This window comes from Tamandua tetradactyla, chromosome 2 (assembly GCF_023851605.1).
Source record: "Tamandua tetradactyla isolate mTamTet1 chromosome 2, mTamTet1.pri, whole genome shotgun sequence".
Taxonomy (NCBI): domain Eukaryota; kingdom Metazoa; phylum Chordata; class Mammalia; order Pilosa; family Myrmecophagidae; genus Tamandua; species Tamandua tetradactyla.
Genome location: NC_135328.1, coordinates 49,374,042 through 49,398,349, shown reverse-complemented (window position 1 = coordinate 49,398,349; position 24,308 = coordinate 49,374,042). Strand labels below are relative to the sequence as shown.

General features: G+C 38.7%; 1 protein-coding gene across 20 annotated transcripts in view; it reads right to left on the bottom strand.

Moving 5' to 3' along the window:
• RALGPS1 (Ral GEF with PH domain and SH3 binding motif 1) overlaps positions 1-24,308 on the bottom strand; it is a 617,170-nt gene that overhangs the window by 539,420 nt on the left and 53,442 nt on the right. For all 20 annotated transcript variants that reach the window (XR_013169371.1, XM_077145262.1, XM_077145266.1 and 17 more), the window contains one exon: positions 7,604-7,683. The gene's annotated coding sequence lies outside the window, so the exon portion shown is untranslated. The remainder of the gene's footprint in view (positions 1-7,603; positions 7,684-24,308) is intronic.

Here is a 24,308-nt window from a genome sequence, read left to right as displayed (position 1 = left end):
ATGATCTGTGGTAACAACTCCCCTCTCGATTCTGATTATGTTTATTTGTGTCCTCTCTCTTCTTTGTTTGTCTAGTTAAGGGACCATCAATTTTATTAATTTTCTCAAAGAACCAACTTTCAGTTTTGTTGATTCTTTCTATTGTTTTATTGTTCTCCCATCTGATTATTTCTGTTTAGTCTTTATTATTGCTCTTCTTTTATTTGCTTTGGGATAGTTTGCTGTTCTTTCTCTAAATTCTTCACGTGTGCAGTTAACCCTCAAATTTTGCTCATTCTTGTTTTTTAATATAGATATTTAGGGCAATACATTTCCCTCTCAGCACTGCCTTTGCCGCATCCCATAAGTTTTGATATGTTGTATTCTTATCATCATTTGTCTCCAGGTATTTATCAATTTCTCCAGCAATTTCTTCCTTGACCCGCTGATTATTTAACAGTGTGTTGTTTAATCTCCATATATTTGTGAAAGCTCTGATTCTTTGTTGATTATTAATTTCCAACTTAATTCTGTTGTGATCAGAGAAAGTGCTTTGGATAATTTCAATCTTATTAAATATATAGAGACTCAGTTTATGTCCCAGTATATGATCTACCCTGAAGAACATTCCATGTGCACTAGAGAAGAATGTGTATCCAGGTGTTTTGGGATGTAATGATCTATATATGTCTATTAGATCTAATTTATTTATCTTGTTTAGGTTCTCTATTTCCTTGTTGATCATCTGTGTGGTTGTTCTACCTATAGCAGAGAGTGGTGTATTGAAGTCTCCCACTTTTACTGTTGATATGTCTATAGCTCCCTTCAGTTTTTCCAGTGTGCCTCATATACTTTGAAGCTCCTTGATTGGGTGTATACACATTTATGATTGTCATTTCTTCCTGGTGAATTGTCTCTTTCATATATTTGTAGTGTCTTTCTTTGTCTCTTACGATGTCTTTACATTTAAAGTCTATTTTCTCTGCTATTAGTATAGCTACTCCTGTTCTCTTTTGGTTACAGCTTGCATAGACGATCTTTTTCTATCCTTTCACTTTCAATCTGTGTCCTTGAGTCTAAGATGCATCTCTTGTAAGCAGCTTATAAATGGATTATGTTTTCTGATCCATTCTGTTGGTCTGTATATTTTAATTGGTGAGTTTAGTCCATTAACATTCAAAGTAATTACTGTAAAAGCAGTTCTTGACTCTACCATCTTGTCCTTTAGTTTTATTTATCAGATCTGTATATTATTCTCCTTCTCTCTCTCTTTTCCTTTAAACTACCTTTAGTCATATTCTTCAATTCTGTGCTCTCCTCCAATCCTCCCTCTCCTGTCTTTTTTAATCAGCTAACAGGGGTCCCTTTAGTATTTCTTGTAGGGCTGGTCTCTTGTTGACTAGTTCTCTCAATCTTCCTTTGCCTTTGAAGATTTTAATCTCTCCCTCAATTTTGAGGAATAACTTGGCTGGATAAAGAATTCTTGGTTAAAAGCCTTTTTCCTTTAGGATCTTAAAAATAGCATACCACCACCTGCTTGCTGCCATGGTGCCTGTTGAGTAATTTGAAGTCAGTCTTACGTGTTTTCCCCGTCTGTAGTAGATTGCTTTTCTTATGTTGCTTTCAGGACTTTCTGTTTCTCTTCAACACCTGACAGTCTGATTAGTATGTGTCTTAGAATGGGCGTGTTTGGTTTTATTCTATTTGGAGTTCCCTGGGCCTCTTTAATTTGCATATTCATGTCTTTTATAAGGGTTGGGAAGTTTTCTCTGATTATATCTCCAACTAACTTTCCCAACTCTTCACTCTTCTCTTCTCCTTCTGGGACACCAATAATTCTTCTATTTGTGCACCTCTTGTTGTCCATCATTTCCCTAAGATCCAGTTGCATTTTTTCCATCCTTCTTGCCATTTGTTCTTGTGTGCACTCTAGTTCTATTGTTCTATCTTCTACCTCACTTATTCTTCCTCCTACCTCTTCAAATGTGCTATCATGTGTCTCCATGTATTTTTTATTTGGTCTATCTTTCATTTCTGTGAGATCTGTTATTTTTCTATTTAACCTCCTGAATTCTTCTTTATGCTCTTCTAGTGTCTTCCTGATATCTTTTATTTCTTTATAAATATCCTTGAGTAGTTGTTCCATATTCTGTATTCCCTCTGGAATTTTGATTTGGCCATTTGGCTGGGCCATTTCTGCTCAGATCATCGTGAGCTTTGTGATTTTCTGTTGTGTTTGGGGCATTTGATTATCTCGATATGTGTATTTTGCAAGTTGGTTTCTTGCACTCTTCTAAAGGCTTGTATTTACTTATTTTTTGCTGAATGTTTCCTTTTGCACTTTATCAGTTACTCTTTGTCAAATCAAGGTCTGGATCTCATGTAGGGGATACAGTTCAACTTAAGGGTCTATTATAAGCTAGGCTGGGGTACAGAGGTACTCCAGCGGCAGAATAGCTGACACCCAGGCTCGACTCCTAGCCCCTTCTTCCCAGCAGGTGGTGACGTGAGGCTCCTCCTCCCTCAAGCTCTCCCCTTCTGTCTGAAACAGCTGACCTGCACTTACTGCATTTGGCCAGCAGATGGCATGCTCTAGTCTCCTCCTCCCTCAGCTGCGCCACTCCTGGCCAGAGTGACTTGAGGTCGGTGTGCTCAGCAGGGTGTCTGCTCCACCAGGGGCAGCTTGCCAGCGGGTCTATGACAAAGGGACTGGGAAGCCAACTAGTACATAGGGGATCAGCTGATCAGCAGCACTCATGGGCCCACAATTGTGGGCTGGTTTTTCCCACACCCGACCAGGTGATCACTCCCCCCACCCCGAGGCCCACCCCCTGGTGGAAGATCCCAGCCTCTGGGCTCCGTGTGGGTGCTGCCTACCACCTCTGGCTCATATTTTGATGGGACCAGAACTCCCTCTTGGTTAAGTAGGACCTTGAGCTAGTCATAGCTCAAGGGTTCAAGAATGAGATGCTTAGAAACAGAAAGATGCCCAACATTAACACAACTGATGGCCTAAAGCTTCATCTTACAAAAAGGAAAATGAGCCTTTTTGTTTAAATTGTGACATTTATAAAGATAATCTTTTAAGAAACAAATGACAGAAAGGAAGGTATAGTTACTTATGTAGGATGTTTCTTGATATTCAATTATTTTTTCATTATTCTTTATTGGACTTCTTGTTTAAACTAAAAAGGCAACATATCCTTGTTGTTATTAAATCAAATCCAATAGAAGTATACAAATACAAGCTATTAACCAACTCTTCTCCAGCATCCTCTCCCTTCCACCTAAGGTAATCACTGTGAATATCTTGGAGTGAATCCTCCCAAACCAGCCTTTCTGCCAGGCAACATAAATACATATAACCAAGTGGGACTCACCCCAGAAACCAGGGTCGTTACCTTCAAATACCTTGGGGCCAAGGTAGACTATATCAATGGTGTAACTGAATAAAGACAGACAGGATCTGTGATTAACTGCACCACTTAAAGCTTTTAAATTTGAAACGTGTAAAGCATTGAGCTGCTCATAGAAAACATCGAGGAGGGAAATGAGACAGAATTCCCAGGTAGGGTAGCAGAGTTGATAAAAGCTCAGATTCTGGAGCCCTGCTCTCATCCTGGGCCCAATATTTATTGCCTGGGGTACCATAATAAGCAAGTTATTTAGTCTCTGTGTTGCAAGCTCCTCATCTGGAAAAAAAAAAGTAATACTAATAGTGCTTATCTTGTAAGTTTGTGGTGAGAAGTAAATAATAGCATAAAACTTGGTACATACTATTTCTACCACCATGGGCCATGAGTTTACAACCCTTGCTGGACACATTACTCTGCAACGTGTTTTAAAACCTAACAATATATTATGGCCTTCCTCTAGTCAATATATAAATATCTGGCTGTTTTATTTTAATTCCTGCCTAATATATAGCAGATAAAAACTCCCGTTCTTTCCAGCTTTTTGCCACTGTAAACAATGGTGCAGTAAATAGCTTTATATATATATATCACTGTTTGTGTTGATACTTCATTTGTGCAGGTAAGAAAGACTCCTACAAGTATGATGCTGGTTTGCCAGGTATGGATATTTTCAAATTATGTGTACCAAAACTTGGAACAATTCATATTCCCACCTGCAACTTCCCCCCAATCACTTGCTAATGTTGTTTTTTTTTTTCAATTCTTGCAACTTTTTAACAATTGGAAAGGTGAAAAGATACCTCATTCTTTTAATTTGCATTTTGCTAGTGATTACCTTCTGAGGCAAAGATCCCAAAGTCCTTTCTTTTTCAGCAAAATAACTTCTATTTTTAGCAGTGTATTCCATATGCTCCCCAGCAGTTGTGTGGCTAAGGTCTACTCAATGAGGTGTAAATGTTAGTGTCATGTAGTACCCTTGAGAACTATGTGTCAAAAGAGAGGGCACACCATTCTTCCCCACTTTCTCCTTCCTGATTCTAGAATGCAAAGGATGTCTGGAACAACCAGACATTTGTCTGGAACTCAAGCAACCATCATGGCTCAGGAGGAAAAACTCCTTTGGTTAGAAGAGCAGCAAAATATTAAGGAACCTGGATCCACAGTAACTTTGATCCCATAATATCAACCCCTGGACTACTAATATGCCTTGTGATTCTGAACAGTCAAAACTGAACCTTATTTCTCTTTCTATAACACAAATAAATAACTGCCCACATTTTATTTGACCTACATTTATTTAACTGTCCTAAGAGTGGAACACTCATTTCTATACTGTCCCTTCCCTCCTCCCAAGCCTCAGGTCTCGCAGAGATGATTTAGAATTTGAGTTTCAGCCTATTATGTTTTTCCTTATAGTAGATCTCCTCTATTTTAAAAATTCTTATTTAATACATAATAAAAATTCAATTCATAGTAGCAGTATCCATTTAGATTAAAGGGTATGCTCTAAAAGGTATGCTGTTCCTCACAGTTTCCTGCACTCTTCTCTTCCCTGATCTCTGTATCTCTGCTCTGCTTCAAATATCTTTTGGTTAGAGAACTTCACTAGATAATATCTCAGGTATTCTCAACCGATAACATGTTTATGTCTGCACAAGTTTGAAGATGGTTTTCTTTGCAGTAACATGCGAGTGATATCTTGGTTGAATATATAGAGGACTGCAGCCTTCCTCCTTTAACAATCTGGAGACATCTCTCCACTATCTTCCAGCCTCCAGAGTTGCATATGAAAAGCCTGGAGAGCCTAATTTTCTTTCTTTTGAAAATAACCTATTCTTTCTTCCTAGAAAACTTTAAGATTTTCTCTGTCTTCTTGAAGTTTAGGACTCCACCAGAGAATGTCTAAGTAAGAGTCTAGTGTGAACTGAATGGATCCATTTAATCTGAAGAATCAAGTTATTTCCTCAGCTCAATGGAATTTTTTTCTATTATTTTTTATTATTATTTTTCTATCTGTGCCTTTTTCTCCTTCTGGAACTCTCATTATTCACAAGTCAAGTACCCTGGAAAAGGCTCCAAGTGTCTCACATTTTAATTCTTTATTTCCATTTCTTTTGACTATTATTCTGTGTTGTGGGGTATTCTTCCATTTGAACTTCCAAACCACTAATTTCAGTTCTATTGATGTTTAAAAAGCAAAAGCCATGTTTTCTAGTTTTGGAAAGCCTCTAGTACACTTTTATCTCATCTCTTTGGGTGTCCTCCCTTTCCAAATTCAAGTTCTTGTGCATCCTTTCTGTTCATCCTGCCTCAAAGGAGCCACTGTTCTGATTGCAAAGCCTGGCCCTTCTTATGGCCAAGCCCTCTTAGTATGTTGTCTTTTGTCTTTACCTGTTGATGGGTACAGGTTCTCTCACTCTCTCTTCTTGATAGGCTGCTTGCACTTCTGGGACAGTGGCAAGCTTGAGGCAGTAGACAATCTGACAGTCTTTGTTCAAATGAGTTCAGGTGAAAAAAGCTGCCAAACTGTGATCATCCCACATAGAAGTGTGGAGTGGACCCTTTAAAGAGGCAATCCTTTCCCAACTGCGTGATGGGAAAAACAGCTCAGATCTGCTGGGGTCAATGGGAACAGGCAGCCCCACCAAGGGTATATGCAGCAAGTGGGCAGCTACTGTCCCTCTCATGGAATCCAACTTTAATAAGACTCACAATCGTAGACAGCGGAGAGGAATTTCAGTTCTAGAACCAGACTGACCTAGATTCAAATCCCAACTCTATCATTTACTTGCTGTGTGACCTCAGGGAAATTACTTATTTCTGAATCTCAATTTTCTCTATGTTCTTTGCTTTAAACTAATAGCTATCTCCAACATACTCCTTAGAGGAACCAGTCCCATTGACACGTAAGTTTTAGGTAATATGCTTCTTCTAAGCACTATATGAATTGCTTGTGGTGTAGTTAATCATGGAATACCAAGGAAAACTGGGCCCCTAAACAGAAAGCTTCAGAAACTACATCTTCTTCCTCTTTTTTAATAACAGATTTACAGGAAGTTGAGGTTATTAGAAGAATCTGAAAAAGATTACAATATTTCTTATAATATTTTTGTAAGTGCTTCTACCTGAATAAAGCCTCCTAGGATTCTTCCAGGAAAACATTCTCTGCCTCTTCCCATATTTGTTTATGTTTTCGTAAGACCTGAGGGGCCATGACCACAAAGGGGATAGATGCCAAGAGTCATAAATAGATTCCATGTTGGTTACAATCCTATAATATTTATTGAGCTCTCACTATACACAAGACTTTGAGCAAGGCACAACATGGGCAAGACACAGCTCTGCCTTGAAAGAGCAAAAGTCTAGTCAAAGAGGTAAGACAGGAGGTACAGGGTACATCAAAAAAGCACAGGGCCATGAGAGGAGGTTAAAACAAGTATCATGAAGGTTTGAAGAACAGAGAGTTCCTGTCAACTGGAGCAAACTGAAAAGTATTTTTAGAAGAGAAGCCACATGGGGAAGACAGAATCTCTGGGAACAAGAATGGGGGTTGGAGGGGTATTGACCAATAAATTGTGGTCCCTTGAAGACAATGATTACATCTTATTTGTCTTTGTATTCCTTTACCCAACCCCCACCCCTTCAGCCAAGCACAGCTTACATCGTGAGCTGGCCCTTTCTGATCAAGGTGCGAAGAAAGGACAGCTGAAAATGAGGAGGGGAAATGAACTGGAAAAAGAGAGAGGAGAGGGATTTGTGGGTAGGCCTAGTGCTCTGACTGAGGTGGAGAGTGAGGAAGTCTCCCAAGTGAACACAGCTATTGGGGAGTTAGACAAAGAACATCTGTCTTCTGGTCAGTGGGTACATGAGAGTGACAGCATGGCATGTTAGAAACGAAAAAAGGTAAAGAGCAAAAAAAAAGGGAAAAGACCCTTGGATATGATCACCAGTAGGAAAAACTCAGAGTATAATCTGGTGAGAAGCAGCCCTTAAAACCCTCTGCATATGGGCCTCACTGAGGATGCCTGATGTCCCAAGAACCACTCTACAGCTTCTGGGCACCCTCAACCTCCATCTGGTAGGAGCTTTCTCTGACTGCAGCACCACCCAGCTCCCCTGTATACAGTGTGCACCTTTGGGAACCCTTACAGCCTAGCCATCTGCTTAAGAAAGGACATATACCATTATACAGCTGTAAAGTGACTTACCAGGAATACATGCTGGGCTTCATAATCCCCAGGCCAATAGGATATACCATCTCAGCACATTTCTTTCCAAATAGTAGTCACTGTAAAAGCAGAAGAAACACGTTGATTTAATTAATGCTCCATATGTAAGACTTATTTCTCAAAACTCAGCCAGCTCAGACCTAATTCTATAAAATCTGATTTCAATCTCTTCTTTGGTATTTTAAAAAAGTTTTCCATAGTTCAATATTTGATTTCATCATTAGTGTACCAGTTTTAAAGGATATATGTACTCTAGAAAAGCCATGTTTTAATCCTAATCCCATTTTGTAAAGGCAGCTATTTCTTCTGATCCCTATTCAGTAGTGTATGTTTGAAATTTTAATTAGATCATCTTCCTGGAGATGTGACTCAATCAAAAGTGGTTGTTAACCTGGATCAGGTGGAGATGTGTCTCCACCCATTCCAAGTGGGTCTTGATTAGTTTACTGGAATCCTATAAAAGAGGAAACATTTTGGAGAAAAGGGGAGATTCTGAGAGCAGAGAATGACATAGCCACGAGAAGCAGAGAGTCCACCAGCCACTGACCTTTGGAGATAAAGAAGGAAAATGCCTCCCAGGGAGCTTCATGAAACAGGAGGCCAGGAGACAAAGCTAGCAGATGACGCCATGTTCGCCACATGCCTTTCCAGATGAGAGAGAAACCCTGACTGTGTTTGCCATGTGCCTTCTCACTTGAGAGAGAAACCCTGAACTTCATTGGCCTTCTTAAACCAAGGTATCTTTCCCTGGATACCTTAGATTGGGCATTTCTATAGACTTGTTTTAATTGGGATATTTTCTCGGCCTTAGAACAGTAAACTAGAAATTTATTAAATTCCCCTTTTTAAAAGCCATTCCATTTCTGGTACAGTGCATTCCGGCAGCAAGCAAACTAGAACAATTAGCATTTGAGCTCACAGAGCCTGTCCTAAAATCACTGAATTTAACTTAGTAGATACATCCATTTTCACCACTATTCTTTCTCATCATGCTGTGGTCAATGAGCATGTGAGGGTTTGCATGGAGATTCTACTCTCAAGAATAACACTGACTCCTGAGAAAATGGATTCTGGCAGACCAAAAAATACCAGCTGAGGCTTCAGGTACTATTGGTAAGAAAGGAACTCAGGAGTACCCCATTAAAAGCACTCATGTCCTCAGAGCACGTGGCTGTCTCAAAAATGAGTATGTGGCAATGTAGCATACCCTCTGATTTAGGGGTAGCCTATCCCCAGCCCCACTGGTATGGGAAAGCCTGTGGGTTGAACCTTCAGACTTGCAGAGGACCCCATCACTAGCTTGATTTCTAACCCCTTTTCACCAAGGCTGCTCCAAAGCACCCGCTTTCTCTCCACAGACCTTACCATGATCCACAACTGCCCATACCCCAGAGACCTCACGACCTCTTTCACTGAAAATGCTCCACTCAACTTCAGCTCCCTCAGATCCCTCTTTCTACCTAAAGTGTTTCTGCATCTTCTCCTGGTCTTTCCCTCTCACTTCTGAGAAAAAGGCCTGCATCTAGCACCCAGGGCCAAGCCTGCCCTGGGCTCAGGAGTCCAGCCATTCCTGCTTCTCCCTTCCACTGTCAACCTACAATCTTACAATTTCAATCTCTTCCTCTCCCTTGATCCTTCCCTCTACCCGAGTACATCATCAGTTTGCCCCATTCTTCAAACCAGCTCTGACTCTTGAACTCCTGGCTGCTTTCTAGTCAAACCACTGACTTCCTCACCACATCCTCTCACTACCTGCCCACTTGGTAACCTCTTACTTGACTGCTGGGCACACACTGTTCCCTCCTGTTCACAAGGACCTCCTAATTTTCCAGTCTAATGGCCTTATCTTTTCCTACCTCTTGGTAGCTATGGAGACTTGGAGCTATGTACCTCAGAAAAAATATGTTCTTATACTTATTCTTATATATTCTTATATGTTCTTATTTCTGTGGGTATAAATCCTCTACAAGTAGGACTTTTGATGAGGCCACTTCAGGTGCAATTATTGAAGGCCTGATAAGGAAAGACACAAGCTGAAAGTCAATGGAATCCAAAAGAGAAGAGAGAAGCCAGGAAAGGCCACGTGCACTGATAGAAAAGCCAAGGAACTAGGACCACTGGCAGCTAACTCCAGAACACCAATCTTCTAGAAGAAAGCGTTGTCTTGATTTTAAACTTCTCCTATCCTATCATCAAAACCGTGGGCCAGAGAAGGGACAGGAGGGCGACTGAGATGGTGATTCCTGAGTGTAATTGACCTGGGAGAGTCTTCTGCACCACATAGGGTGGCCCTAGTTGAAAAAGCTGAGGAACTGAGAAGCAGAGAAACGGAGTACAGAAGCCCAGAGCCTGCAGGTGTGCACAGATAGGGAGACGCGGATTAGGAAATAAGCCAAGCCATATTCCTTGAAAGCACTACCCTCAGGAGCACAGCCCCACGACTTGTGACTCACCCCACACCTCATACACCTGAATTCTATCACCCACCCCCACTCCCCGCACTCCAAGCACCCCTGCCCCACCAATCCCTCCTGTGTCCCTCAAGCACTACCTCCCCCACCCTACTCCCTGCAGGCTGTCCCCAGCACGTAAAGGTTGCAATCTCAAACCTCCATACCCACTCTATACCCACCCTAAGTCCATACAATGGCACAACACCCCCCCCCAACTCACCCCCAGCTCTCTGCACAGGTACATCAATTTATGGCACTCCTAGACCCGCACATGAGCAATGCCCCCAGTCATACCCCCTCCCCCACCTCTGGGAAAGCGCTCACCTGCACAGCTGGGTCACAACCGCTCCCAGTCCATATAGGCATAATGACCTGCTGCTATAGCTCTGCGCATGCACACAAAGGGCCCCACACTCTAGACCAGCGCACATCAGGGCCATGCCTCTCAGACCCATGCTCCCACACAGAAACATCATCCCTGGACCCTGGGCGCCCGCATTCACAGGCACCCAGGGTCCAGGGAGTCCAGTGTAGCATCCCCAAACTGTGCCTATACCTGTGCTGCAATGCATCACCACACTGTTGTACCCCACCCGTGTTCTGCATACTGATATGCATCCATCCTGCAAACCAAGGCTTTAGACTACTGAAGGAAATCAACTTTCAAAGTAAATCAATCAAGATATTTACATATGGCAAAAACAACAGAAGATCACTAAGCATATCACAATGACACAGTGACAAATATAGATCAGCCTAATGACCAAATTAAAACACCAGAGGAGACACAGATGCTGAGAGGAGACACAGATGCTGGAATAATTAATCAAAGATGTTCATATAACTCTACTTAATAAAATAAGTGGGATGGCTAATGACATAAAGGAGATCAAGAAGACACTAGAAGAGCATAAGGAGGAATTTGAAAGAATAAATAGAAAAATAGCAGATATCACAGAGATTAAAAATTCTGTAGATGAAATAAAAAAACATACTAGAGAGACACAATAGCAGACCTAAAGAGGCAGAAGAAAGAATAAGCAAACTAAAGGGCAGGACAATTTCTTCTAACACTCAAAACAGCAAATGGCAAAAAACCTGGAAAAATTTGAATTGGATCTCAGGAAAATGATGGACAAAACAAAAGTGTATGAATATTAAGAATCATTGGCGTCCCAGAAGGAGAAGAGAAGAGTAAAGGTCTAGGAAGAGTAAACAAGAATATAACGGGAGAAAACCTCCCAACGGCTTATAAAGGACATAAATATAAAAGTCAAAGAAGCTCAATGAACTCCAAATAGAATAAATCCAAATAGGTCTTCCCCAAGAGACATACTAATTAGTTTATCAAATGTTGAATAGAAGCAGGAAATTTTGAAAGCAGCAAGAGAAAAACAGTCTACTACATAGAAGGAAAATCACATATGACTGAGTTCAGACTACTCAACTGGCACCATGGAGGAGAGAAGGCAGTGGTATGATATATTGAAGATCCTGAAATAGAAAGACTTCCAGTCAAGGATTCTGTACTCAGCCAAACTGTCCTTCAAAACTGAGGGAAAGATTAAAATTTTCACAGGCAGACAAATCCTAAACGAATTTGTCAACAAGAGACCATCCCTACAAGAAATACTAAAGGGAGTTCTGCCAGTTGAAAAAAAAGACAGAAGAAGGAGGTCTGGAGGAGGGCACTGAATTAAAGAGCACCAACAAGGGTAACTGGAAGGATGAAAAGAGAAAGAGGGAAAAGAATATATAGATCTCACAAATAAAATCCAAAAGGTAAAATGGTGGATTCAAGAAATGCCTTTTCAGATACATCTAGCAGCAGTCAAGATGGCGGCTTAGCAATGTGCGTGATTTAGTTCATCCTCAAGAACAGTTACTAAATAACCAGAAACAGTACAGAATAGCTCTTGGGGCCACGTCAGTGACTGGACACACAGTATATCCCAGTATGGACCAGTTCGACCAGTTGCAAGCTCCCCCAGAAACATGAGTGCCCAAGCCGCGGTGGCCGGTGCCCCTCCCCCACAGGCTGCTTCCAGAGGGGAAAGCAAGGAGACTTTACCAGCAACAGGGGCTGAGCCCAACCAAATGCCAACTGTGAAATTAATTAACAAATTCTGACTACTAAAAATAGGACCCCAGCTCAGGTTAACCTGGTCAAAGCAGAGATCGCTCATTTTTGCCCTGGTTCCAAGGGGGCAGGGCTGAAGGAAAAAAAAAAAAGAAGAAGAAACACAGGTTATTGTGGCTGTGTTTCTACAAAGTCTTGACCGCCTTTGGATACAGTGGCAGGGCTTCTCAGGCTGCACTGCCCCAGGCACAGGCAGAAACAAGTTCATCTGAGGGCTTGTCTGGAGTCTGTGCCTTCCCCAGGGGAGGGGTGAAGCCCAACTCAGGAGGAATTCCTCCCTTAAGGAATTCAGACAACAGGGCTTGGTAATTTGAAGCCATTAAAACGAGCCTACAACCTCTCCTCTGTCTGCACCATGCCCCCAGCAGGGAGAGTCTGCCAAAGTTAAAGGTACTGCATCATCTTATGCTGGTGGGACCTGCAGGCAGACAAGCGCCACATACTGGCCAGGATAAGAAAAACAGAGTCCAGAGACTTCACAGGAAAGTGTTTCAACCTGCTGGGTCTCACCCTCAGGGAAAACTGACGCAGGTGATTCTTTCCTCCTGATAGGAGGCCAGTTTGGTCTGGGAAAATCCGACTGGGATCTATAATACCTAAGTAGACCCTCCTAAGGGTGGGGCGGGAAGTACCATATAGGCAGGGCAAGAAACAAGAAAACAAGAACTGAAAATTTCTCCTCTGTTAAACAAAACCTAAGCTAGAAGTCCAGAAAAAGCTGAACTGAATGTCAAAGAACAGATAGACAACAAATTCATCCAGCAAGAAAACCCTAGGTAAAAGAAGTGAAAGCAATCTCCAGAATAAACTAATTAAGGTAATTAAATGCCTAGTCACCACAGAAAAATAACAGATCACACTAGGAAAATTGAAGATATGGCCTAGTCAAAGGAATAAACCAACAATTCAAATGAGATACAGGAGCTGAAACAATTAATTCAGAATACACGAACAGACATGGAAAACCTCATCAAAAACCAAGTCAATGAATTGAGAGAAGATATAAATAAGGCAAGGAATGAACAAAAGAAGAAATTGAAAGTTCTAAAAAGCAAATCACAGAACTTATGAGAATGAAAGGCACAGTAGAAGAGATGAATAAAACAAAGGAAACCTACAATGGTGGAGTTCAAGAGGGAGAAGACAGGATTAGTGAACTGGAGAATGAAACATTTGATATCTGACAGCAAAAGAAAATATAGGGAAAAATGGAAAAATATGAGCAGGGACGCAGGGAATTGAATGACAATATGAAGCACACAAATATACATGTTGTGGGTATCCCAGAAGGAGAAGAAAAGGGAAAAGAAGGAGAAAAACTAATGGAGGAAATTATCACTGAAAATTTCCCAACTCTTATGAAAGACTTAAAATTGCAGATCCAAGAAGTGCAGCGTACCCTAAAGAGAACAGATCCAAATCAACATATTCCAAGACACTTACTAATCAGAAAGTCAGAGGTCAAAGAGAAAGAGAGAATCTTGAAAGCACCAAGAGAAAAGCAATCCATCATGTACAAGGGAAGCCCAATAAGACCATGCATAGAATTCTCAGCAGAAACCATGGAAGTGAGAAGACAGTGGGATGATATATTTAAATTACTAAAAGAGAAAAACTGCCAACCAAGACTCTTATACCAGCAAAATTGTCCTTCAAAAATGAGGGAGAAATAAAACATTCTCAGACAAAAAGTCACTGAGAGAATTTGTGACCAAGAGCCCAGCTCTGCAAGAAATACTAACGGGAGTACTAGAGACAGGTATGGAAAGACAGAAGAGAGAGGTATGGAGAACAGTGTAGAAAGGAAGAATATGAGTAAAGGTAAAAAGAGGGAAAATTAGATATGACATATAAAATCCAAAAGGCAAAATAGTAGAAGAAAGTACTACCCGTATAGTAATAACACTAAATGTTAATGGATTAAACTCCCCAATCAAAAGACATAGACTGGCAGAATGGATTAAAAAACAGGACCCATCTTTATGCTGTCTACAGGAAACACATCTTAGACGCAAGGATAAACATAGGCTGAAAGTGAAATGTTGGGAAAAGATATTTCATGCAAATAGAATCAGAAAAAAGCAGGAGTACCTGTACTAATATCCAACAAATCAGACTTCAAATGTAAAAAAGTTAAAACAGACAAAGAAGGATACTATGGATTAATAGAAGGAACAATTCAACAAGAAGACATAACAATCATAAATATTTATGCACTGAACGAGAATGCTCCAAAATAAATGTGGCAAACACTGAAAAGAGAAATAGACACATCTCCCATAATAGTTAGAGACTTCAATTCACCACTCTCATCAATGGACAGAACATCTAGACAGAAAATCAATAAAGAAACAGAGAATTTGAATAATACAATAAATGAGCTAGACTTAACAGACATTTATAGAACATTATACCCCACAACAGTAGGATACACCTCTTCTCAAATGCTCATGGATCATTCTCAAGGATAGACCATATGCTGGGTCACAAAGCAAGTCTCATTAAATTTAAAATGAACAAAACACTTTCTCATCATACAGGAATGAAGTTGGAAATCAATAATAGGCAGAGTGCCAGAAATTCACAAATATGTGGAGGCTCAACAACACAGTCTTAAACAACCAGTGGGTCAAGGAAGAAATTACAAGAGAAATCAGTAAATATCTCGAGGCAAATGAAAATGAAAACACAACATATCAAAACTTATGGGATGCAGCAAAGACAGAGCTAAGAGGGAAATTTACTGCCCTAAATGCCTACATCAAAAAACAAGAAAGGGCAAAAGTTGAGGAATTAACTTCCACTTGGAAGAACTGGAGAAAGAACAGCAAACTAACCCCAAAGCAAGCAAAAGGAAAGAAATAATGAAGATTAGAGACGAAATAAATGAAATTGAGAACATGCAAACAACTGAGAAAATCAACAAAACCAGAACTTGGTTCTTTGAGAAAATCAGTAAGATTGATGGACCATTAGCAAGATTGGCAAAAAGAAGAAGAGGATGCAAATAAATAAGATCAGAAATGGAAGAGGAGACAAAACCACTGACTCCACAGAAATAAAGGAAGGAATGACAGGATACTATGAACAACTTTATGCTAATAAATACAACAATGTATATGAAATGGATAACTTTCTAGAAAGGCATGAACAATCAACTTTGACATGAGAAGAAATAGACGACCTCAACAAACCAATCACAAGTCAAGAAACTGAATCAGTCATTAAGAAGTTCCCCAAAAAGAAAAGTCCAGGACCAGATGGCTTCACATATGAATTCTACTAAACATTCCAGGAAGAATTAGTACCAATCCTGCTCAAACTCTTCAAAAAAATTGAAGAGGAGGGAAAGCTACCTAACCCATTCTATGAAGCCAACATCACCCTCATACCAAAGCCAGACAAAGATATTACAAAGAAGGAAAACTACAGACCAATCTCTCTAATGAACATAGATGCAAAAATCTTCAACAAAACACTAGCAAATCGAATCCAGCAACACATTAAAAGAGTTATACATCATGACCAAGTAGGATTCATCCCAGGTATGCAAGGATGGTTCAACATGAGAACATCAATTAATGTAATACACTGTATCAACAAATCAAACCAGAAAAACCACATGATCATCTCCATTGATGCAGAAAAGGCATTTGACAAAACTCAACATCCTTTCCTGTTGAAAACACTTCAAGGGATAGGAATAGAAGGTAACTTCCTCTAACTGATAAAAGGAATAGATGAAAAACCACAGCTAACATCATCCTCAATGGGGAAAAACTGAAAATTTTCCCCCTAAGATCAGGAACAAAACAAGGATGTCCACTATCACCACTGTTATTCAACACTGTGTTGGAAGTTCTAGCCAGAGCAATTAGACAAGAAAAATAAATACAAGGCATCAAAATTGGAAAGGAAGAAGTAAAACTATCACTGTTTACAGATGATACGATACTATATGTCAGAAACCCTGAAAAATCCACAGCAAAACTACTAGAGCTAATAAATGAGTACAGCAAAGTGGCAGGTTACTAGATCAACACTCAAAAATCTGCAGTATTTCTATACACTAGTAATGAACAATCTGAGGGGGGAAATCAAGAAAAGAATTCTATTTACAATTGCAACCAAAAGAATAAAATATTTAGGAATAAATTTAACTAAAGAGACAAAAGACCTATACAAAGAAAACTACAAGAAATTGTTCAAAGAAATCACGGAAGACCTAAATAGATGGAAGGGCATACCGTATTCATGGATTGGAAGACTAAATATAGTTAAGATGTCAATTCTACCTAAATTGATTTACAGATTCAATGCAATACCAATCAAAATCCCAACAACTTACTTTTCAGAAATAAAAAACCAATAACCAAATTTATGTGGAAGGTCACAGTGCCCCGAACAGCTAAAAGTATCCTGAGAAAAAAAAAAAGAAGTTGGAGGTCTCACGCTACCTGACTTTAAGGCGTATTCTGAAGCTACAGTGGTTAAAACAGCATGGTACTGGAGTAAAAATAGATATATTGACCAATGGAATTGAATAGAGTATTCAGATATAGACCCCCTCATCTATGGACAATTGATCTTTGATAACGCAGTCAAGTGAACTCAGCTGGGACAGAATAGTCTCTTCAATAAATGGTGCCTAGAGAACGGGATATCCATATGCAAAAGAATGAAAGAAGACCCGTATCTCACACCTTATACAAAAATTAACTCAAAATGGATCAAAGACCTAGACATTAGATCTAAGACCATAAAACCGTTAGAAGAAAATGTAGGGAAATGTCTTATAAATCTTACACTTGGAGGCGGTTTCCTAGACCTTACACCCAAAGCAAAAGCACTGAAGAGAGAAAGAAATGAATGGGAACTCCTCAAAATTAAGCACTTTTACGCATCAAAGAACTTCATCAAAAAAAGCAAAAAGACAGCCTACCCATTGGGAGACAATATTTGGAAATGATATATCAGATAAAGGTCTAGTATCTAGAATTTATAAAGAGATTGTTCAACTCAACAACAAAAAGACAGCCAACCCAATTACAAAATGGGCAAAAGACTTGAACAGACACCTCTCAGAAGAGGAAATACAAATGGCCAAAAGGCAGAAGAAGAGATGCTCAACTTCCCTGGCTATTAGAGAAATGCAAATTAAAACCACAATGAGATATCATCTCACACCCACCAGAATGGCCATTATCAATAAAACAGAAAATGACAACTGCTGGAGAGGATGTGGAGAAAGAGGCACACTTATCCACTGTTGGTGGGACTGTCAAATGGTACAACCACTATGGAAGGCAGTTTGGCGGTTCCTCATAAAGCTAAATATAGAATTGCCATATGACCCAACTATCCCATTGTTAGATATTTACTCAGAGGACATGAGGGCAAGGACACAAACAGACATTTGCACACCAATGTTCACAGCAGCATTATTTACAATTGCAAAGAGATGAAAACAGCCAAAATATCCATCAACAGATGAGTGGCTAAACAAACTGTGGTATATACATACGATGGAATATTATGCAGCTGTAAGACAGAATCAAGTTATGAAGTATGTAATAACATGGATGGACCTTAAGGACATTATGCTGAGTGAGATTAGCCAGAAACTAAAGGATAAATACTGTATGTTCTCACTGATATGAACTGACATTAGTGAATAAACTGGGAGAATTTGGTTGGTAACAGAGACCATCAGGAGTTAGAATTAGAGTAAGATATTGGGTAATTGGAGCTGAAGGGATACAGATTGTGCAACAGGACTGATTGTAAAAACTCAGAAATGGATAGCACAATGCTACCTAACTGTAATACAATTATGTTAAAACACTGAATGAAGCTGAATGTGAGAATGATAGAGTAAGGAGGGCTGGGGACACAAATAAAATCAGAAAGAAAGATAGACGATAAAGATTGAGATGATATAATCTAGGAATGCCTAGAGTGTACAATGATAGTGACTAAATGTACAAATTTTAAAAATGTTTTTGCATGAGGAAGAACAAAGGAATGTCATTACTGCAGGGTGTTGAAAATAGATGGTAATTAATATTTTAAAATTTTACATTATGTGTGAAACTAAAGCAAAAAAAATGTTTATTTGGTACAAAATTTTGACTAGTGCATTTCCTAATATAACTTATGTAGACAGCTTAATTGAACACGATAGTACATGAACCTTTAGTAGGACATGAGATTTTGTGGGTTTGTCCAGAATGATGCCCCAATAAATCCCAGAGTGATATGAAAAGTGAATAAAAAAGCATTTGCAAGGTCATCTTTGGGGAATGGTGAGAACAGGGGAAAATTCAAATTCCCGAAGTTGAATTTTTGATATTCTTACAAGCACAGTGGACAACTAAAGCTATAGGCTGAGCCCCCAATCTTGAGGTTTGTTCATATGAAACTTAACCCCACAGAGGATAGGTCAAGCCTACTTAAAATTGGGACTAAGAGTTACCCCCAAGAGAAACTCTTTTGTTGCTCAGATGTGGCCTCTCTCTCCAGCCAACACAACAAGCAAGCTCACCACCCTCCCCCTGTCTGTGTGGGACCTGATTCCCAGGGGTGTGGACCTCCCTGGCAACGTGGGACAGAAATCCTGGAATGAGCTGAGACTCAGCATCAAGGGATTGAGAAAAACCCTAGAATGAGCTGAGACTCAGCACAAAGAGATTGAGAAAACCTTTCGCCCAAAAGGGGGAAGAGTGAAATGAGACAAAATAAGTGTCAATGGCTGAGAGATTCCAAACAGAGTCAAGAGGATATTCTGGAGGTTACTCTTACGCATTAAAGAGATATCACCTCATTAGTCAAAGTGTAATGGAGAAGCTGGAGGGAACTGCCTGAAAATGCAGAGCTGTGTTCCAGTAGCAATGTTTCTTGATGATGACTGTATAATGATATAACTCACAATGTGACTGTGTGATTGTGAAAACCTTGTGTCTGATGCTCCTTTTATCTACCTTGTCAACAGACAAGTAGAACATATGGAATAAAAATAAATAATAGTGGGAACAAATGTTAAAATAAATTTAGTTTGAAATGCTAGCGATAAACGAAAGTGAGGGGTATGGTATGTATAATTTTTTTTCTTTTGTTTTCATTGTTTGTTTCATGTTTTCATTTTATTTCTTTTTCTGTTTTCTTTTTATTTCTTTTTCTGAATTGATGCAAATGTTCTACGAAATGATCATGATGATGAATATGCAACTATGTGATGATATTGTGAATTACTAATTATATATGTAGAAAGGAATGATTATATGTTAGGAATGTTTGTGTTTCTTTGTTGTCATATTTTTTTAATTTAAAATTAATTTTAAAAAATTTAAAAAAAAAGAGAGATATCATCTTGTTAGTCAAGATGTAATAGAGAGGCTGGAAGGAACTGCCTGAAAATGTAGAGCTGTGTTCCAGTAGCCATGTTTCTTTTTTTTTTTTTTTAGGGCCAGACTTTTATTCAGAATTTACTTAATTTTTTTTTATTAATTAAAGAAAAAAAAAGAAATTAACACAACATTTAGAAATCATTCCATTCAACATATGCAATCAGTAATTCTTAACATCATCACATAGATGCATGATCATCATTTCTTAGTACATTTACATCGATTTAGGAAAAGAACTAGCAAAACAACAGAAAAAGATATAGAATGTTAATATAGAGAAAAAAATAAAAATAATAATAATAGTAAAAAAAAGACACAAACAAACAAACAGACAGACAGACAGACAAAAAAAAACCTATAGCTCAGATGCAGCTTCATTCAGTGTTTTAACATGATTACTTTACAATTAGGTATTATTGTGCTGTCCATTTTTGAGTTTTTGTATCTAGTCCTGTTGCACAGTATGTATCCCTTCAGCTCCAATTACCCATTATCTTACCCTGTTTCTAACTCCTGCTGGTCTCTGTTACCAATGACATATTCCAAGTTTATTCTCGAATGTCGGTTCAAATCAGTGGGACCATAGAGTATTTGTCCTTTAGTTTTTGGCTAGACTCACTCAGCATAATGCTCTCTAGGTCCATCCATGTTATTACATGCTTCATACGTTTATTCTGTCTTAAAGCTGCATAATATTCCAGCGTATGTATATACCACAGTTTGTTTAGCCACTCCTCTGTTGATGGACATTTTGGCTGTTTCCATCTCTTTGCAATTGTAAATAACGCTGCTATAAACATTGGTGTGCAAATGTCCGTTTGTGTCTTTGCCCTTAAGTCCTTTGAGTAGATACCTAGCAATGGTATTGCTGGGTCGTATGGCAATTCTATATTCAGCTTTTTGAGGAACCGCCAAACTGCCTTCCACAGTGATTGCACCATTTGACATTCCCACCAACAGTGGATAGTGTGCCTCTTTCTCCACATCCTCTCCAGCAGTTGTCATTTTCTGTTTTGTTGATAATGGCCATTCTGGTGGGTGTGAGATGATATCTCATTGTGGTTTTGATTTGCATTTCTCTAATGGCCAGGGACATTGAGCATCTCTTCATGTGCCTTTTGGCCATTTGTATTTCCTCTTCTGAGAGGTGTCTGTTCAAGTCTTTTTCCCATTTTGTAATTGGTTTGGCTGTCTTTTTGTTGTTGAGTTGGACAATCTCTTTATAAATTCTGGATACTAGACCTTTATCTGATATGTCGTTTCCAAATATTGTCTCCCATTGTGTAGGCTGTCTTTCTACTTTCTTGATGAAGTTCTTTGATGCACAAAAGTTTTAATTTTGAGGAGCTCCCATTTATTTATTTCTTTCTTCAGTGCTCTTGCTTTAGGTTTAAGGTCCATAAAACCGCTTCCAATTGTAAGTTGCATAAGATATCTCCCTTCATTTTCCTCTGTTTTATGGTCTTAGACCTAATGTTTAGATCTTTGATCCATTTTTGAGTTAACTTTTGTATAGGGTGTGAGATACGGGTCTTCTTTCATTCTTTTGCATATGGATATCCAGTTCTCTAGGCACCATTTATTGAAGAGACTGTTCTGTCCCAGGTGAGTTGGCTTGACTGACTTATCAAAGATCAAATGTCCATAGATGAGAGGGTCTATATCTGAGCACTCTATTCGATTCCATTGGTCGATATATCTATCTTTATGCCAATACCATGCTGTTTTGACCACTGTGGCTTCATAATATGCCTTAAAGTCCGGCAGCGTGAGACCTCCAGCTTCGTTTTTTTTCCTCAAGATACTTTTAGCAATTCGGGGCACCCTGCCCTTCCAGATAAATTTGCTTATTGGTTTTTCTATTTCTGAAAAATAAGTTGTTGGGATTTTGATTGGTATTGCATTGAATCTGTAAATCAATTTAGGTAGGATTGACATCTTAACTATATTTAGTCTTCCAATCCATGAACACGGTATGCCCTTCCATCCATTTAGGTCTTCTGTGATTTCTTTTAACAGTTTCTTGTAGTTTTCTTTGTATAGGTTTTTTGTTTCTTTAGTTAAATTTATTCTTAGGTATTTTATTCTTTTAGTTGCAATTGTAAATGGGATTCGTTTCTTGATTTCCCCCTCAGCTTGTTCATTACTAGTGTATAGAAATGCTACAGATTTTTGAATGCTGATCTTGTAACCTGCTACTTTGCTGTACTCATTTATTAGCTCTAGTAGTTTTGTTGTGGATTTTTCCTGGTTTTCGATGTATAGTATCATATCATCTGCAAACAGTGATAGTTTTACTTCTTCCTTTCCAATTTTGATGCCTTGTATTTCTTTTTCTTGTCTAATTGCTCTGGCTAGAACCTCCAACACGATGTTGAATAATAGTGGTGATAATGGACATCCTTGTCTTGTTCCTGATCTTAGGGGGAAAGTTTTCAATTTTTCCCCATTGAGGATGATACTAGCTGTGGGTTTTTCATATATTCCCTCTATCATTTTAAGGAAGTTCCCTTGTATTCCTATCTTTTGAAGTGTTTTCAACAGGAAAGGATGTTGAATCTTGTCAGTAGCCATGTTTCTTGAAGATGATTATATAATGATATAGCTTTCACAATGTGACTGTGTGATTGTGACAACCTTGTGTCTGATCCTCCTTTATCTACCTTATCAACAGATGAGTAAAACACATGGAATAAAAATAAATAATAGGGGGAACAAATGTTAAAATAAATTTAGTTTGAAATGCTAGTGATTAATGAAAGGGGGGGTAAGAGGTATGATATGTATGAATTTTTTTCTGTTTTCTTTTTATTTCTTTTTCTGAATTGATGCAAATGATCTAAGAAATGATCATGATGATGAATATGCAACTATGTAATGATACTGTGAATTACTGATTATATATGTAGAATAGAATGATCAAAATTAAGAATGTTTGCGTTTGTTTGTTGTTATATTTTTTTTAAAAATTAAAAATTTATTTTAAAAATTGAGGAAAAGGGGATACTACTTAACTCATTTTATGAAGCTAATATTATTTTAATACCAAAACTGGGAAAAGATGCTATAAGAAAGAAAAACCACAATCCAATCTCCCTAATGAACACAGACGCAAAAATTATCAACAAAATATTACCAAATAGAATCTAACAACATATTAAAAGAATTATACACTCCTATTTAGTGGGATTTATACCAGGAGTGCAAGGATGGTTCAATGCAAGAAAATCAATGAATGTAATACAGCATTCTAACAAATCAAAAGGGAAAAAAATCACATGATCATCTCAATTGATGCTGAAAAAGCATTTGAAAAAATTCAACATTCTTTTTTTTTTTTTTTTTTTTGCATGGGCAGGCACCGGGGATTGGACCTGGGTCTCCAGCATGGCAGGTGAGAACTCTGCCACTGAGCCACAGTGGCCCACCCAACATCCTTTTCTGAGAAAAAACACTTCAAAAGATAGGAGTCAAAGGTAACTGCCCTAATACGATAAAGGAAATATAGAAAAACCCATAGTCAGCATTATATTCAATGGAGAGAGACTGAAAGCTTTCCCCCTAAGATCAGGAATGAGACAAGGATGCCCACTGTCACCACTATTATTTAACATTGGACTAGAAGTTCTTGCTAGAGCAATCAGGCAGAGCAAAGAAATAAAAGGCATCCAAATCGCAAAGGAGGAAGTAAAACTTTCATTATTTGTAAATGACATGATACTATACTTGGAAAATCCTGAGAAATCTACAGGAAAGTTACTTGAGGTAATAAACAAATTCAGCAAGGTGGCAGGATGTAAAATTATGTGCAAAAATCAATAACATTTCTACACACAAGCAATGACCTAGCTGAGGAGTGAGTTAAGGAAAAATTCCATTCAAAATAACAACCAAAAGAATCAAATACTTAGGAATGATCTTAACTAGGGACATAAAGGATCTGTGCTCAGAAAACTACAGAACATTGCTAAAAGAAATCAAAGAAGATCTAAATAGGTGGAAGGACATTCCCTGCTTATGGATAGGAAGGCTAAATATAGTTAAGATGTCGGTTCTACCCAAATTGGCCTACAGATTCAAAGCAGTATCAATCAAAATTCCAATGACCTACTTTGAAGACTTGGAAAACCTAGTTAACAAATTGATCTGGAAGGGAAAGAGACCCCAAAGAGTAAAAACATCCTAAAAAAGAAGAACAAAGTGGGAGGATTAACACTCTCTGACTTTAAAACCTATTACAAAGCCGCAGTGGTCAAAACAGTACTGGCACAAAGATAGAAGTATTGACCAATGAAATTGAAGTGAGGGTGCAGAAATAGACCACCAAATCTTAGGTCAACTGATTTTTTAAAAGGCCCCCAATCCACCGAACTGGGAGAAAATAGTCTTCTCAATAAATGGGCATGGGAAAATTGGATATCAATAGCTAAAAGAATGAAAGAGGACCCCTGCCCTACACCCTGTTCTAGTTTGCTAGCTGCCAAAATGCAATATACCAGAAACGGAATGGCTTTTAAAGAGGGGAATTTAATAAGTTGCTAGTTTACAGTTCTAAGGCCAAGAAAATGTTCCATTTAAAACAAGTCTATAGAAATGTCCAATCAAAGGTATCCAGGGAAAGATACCTTGGTTGAAGAAGGCCGATGAAGTTCAGGGTTTCTCTCTCAAGTTAGAAGGCACATGGT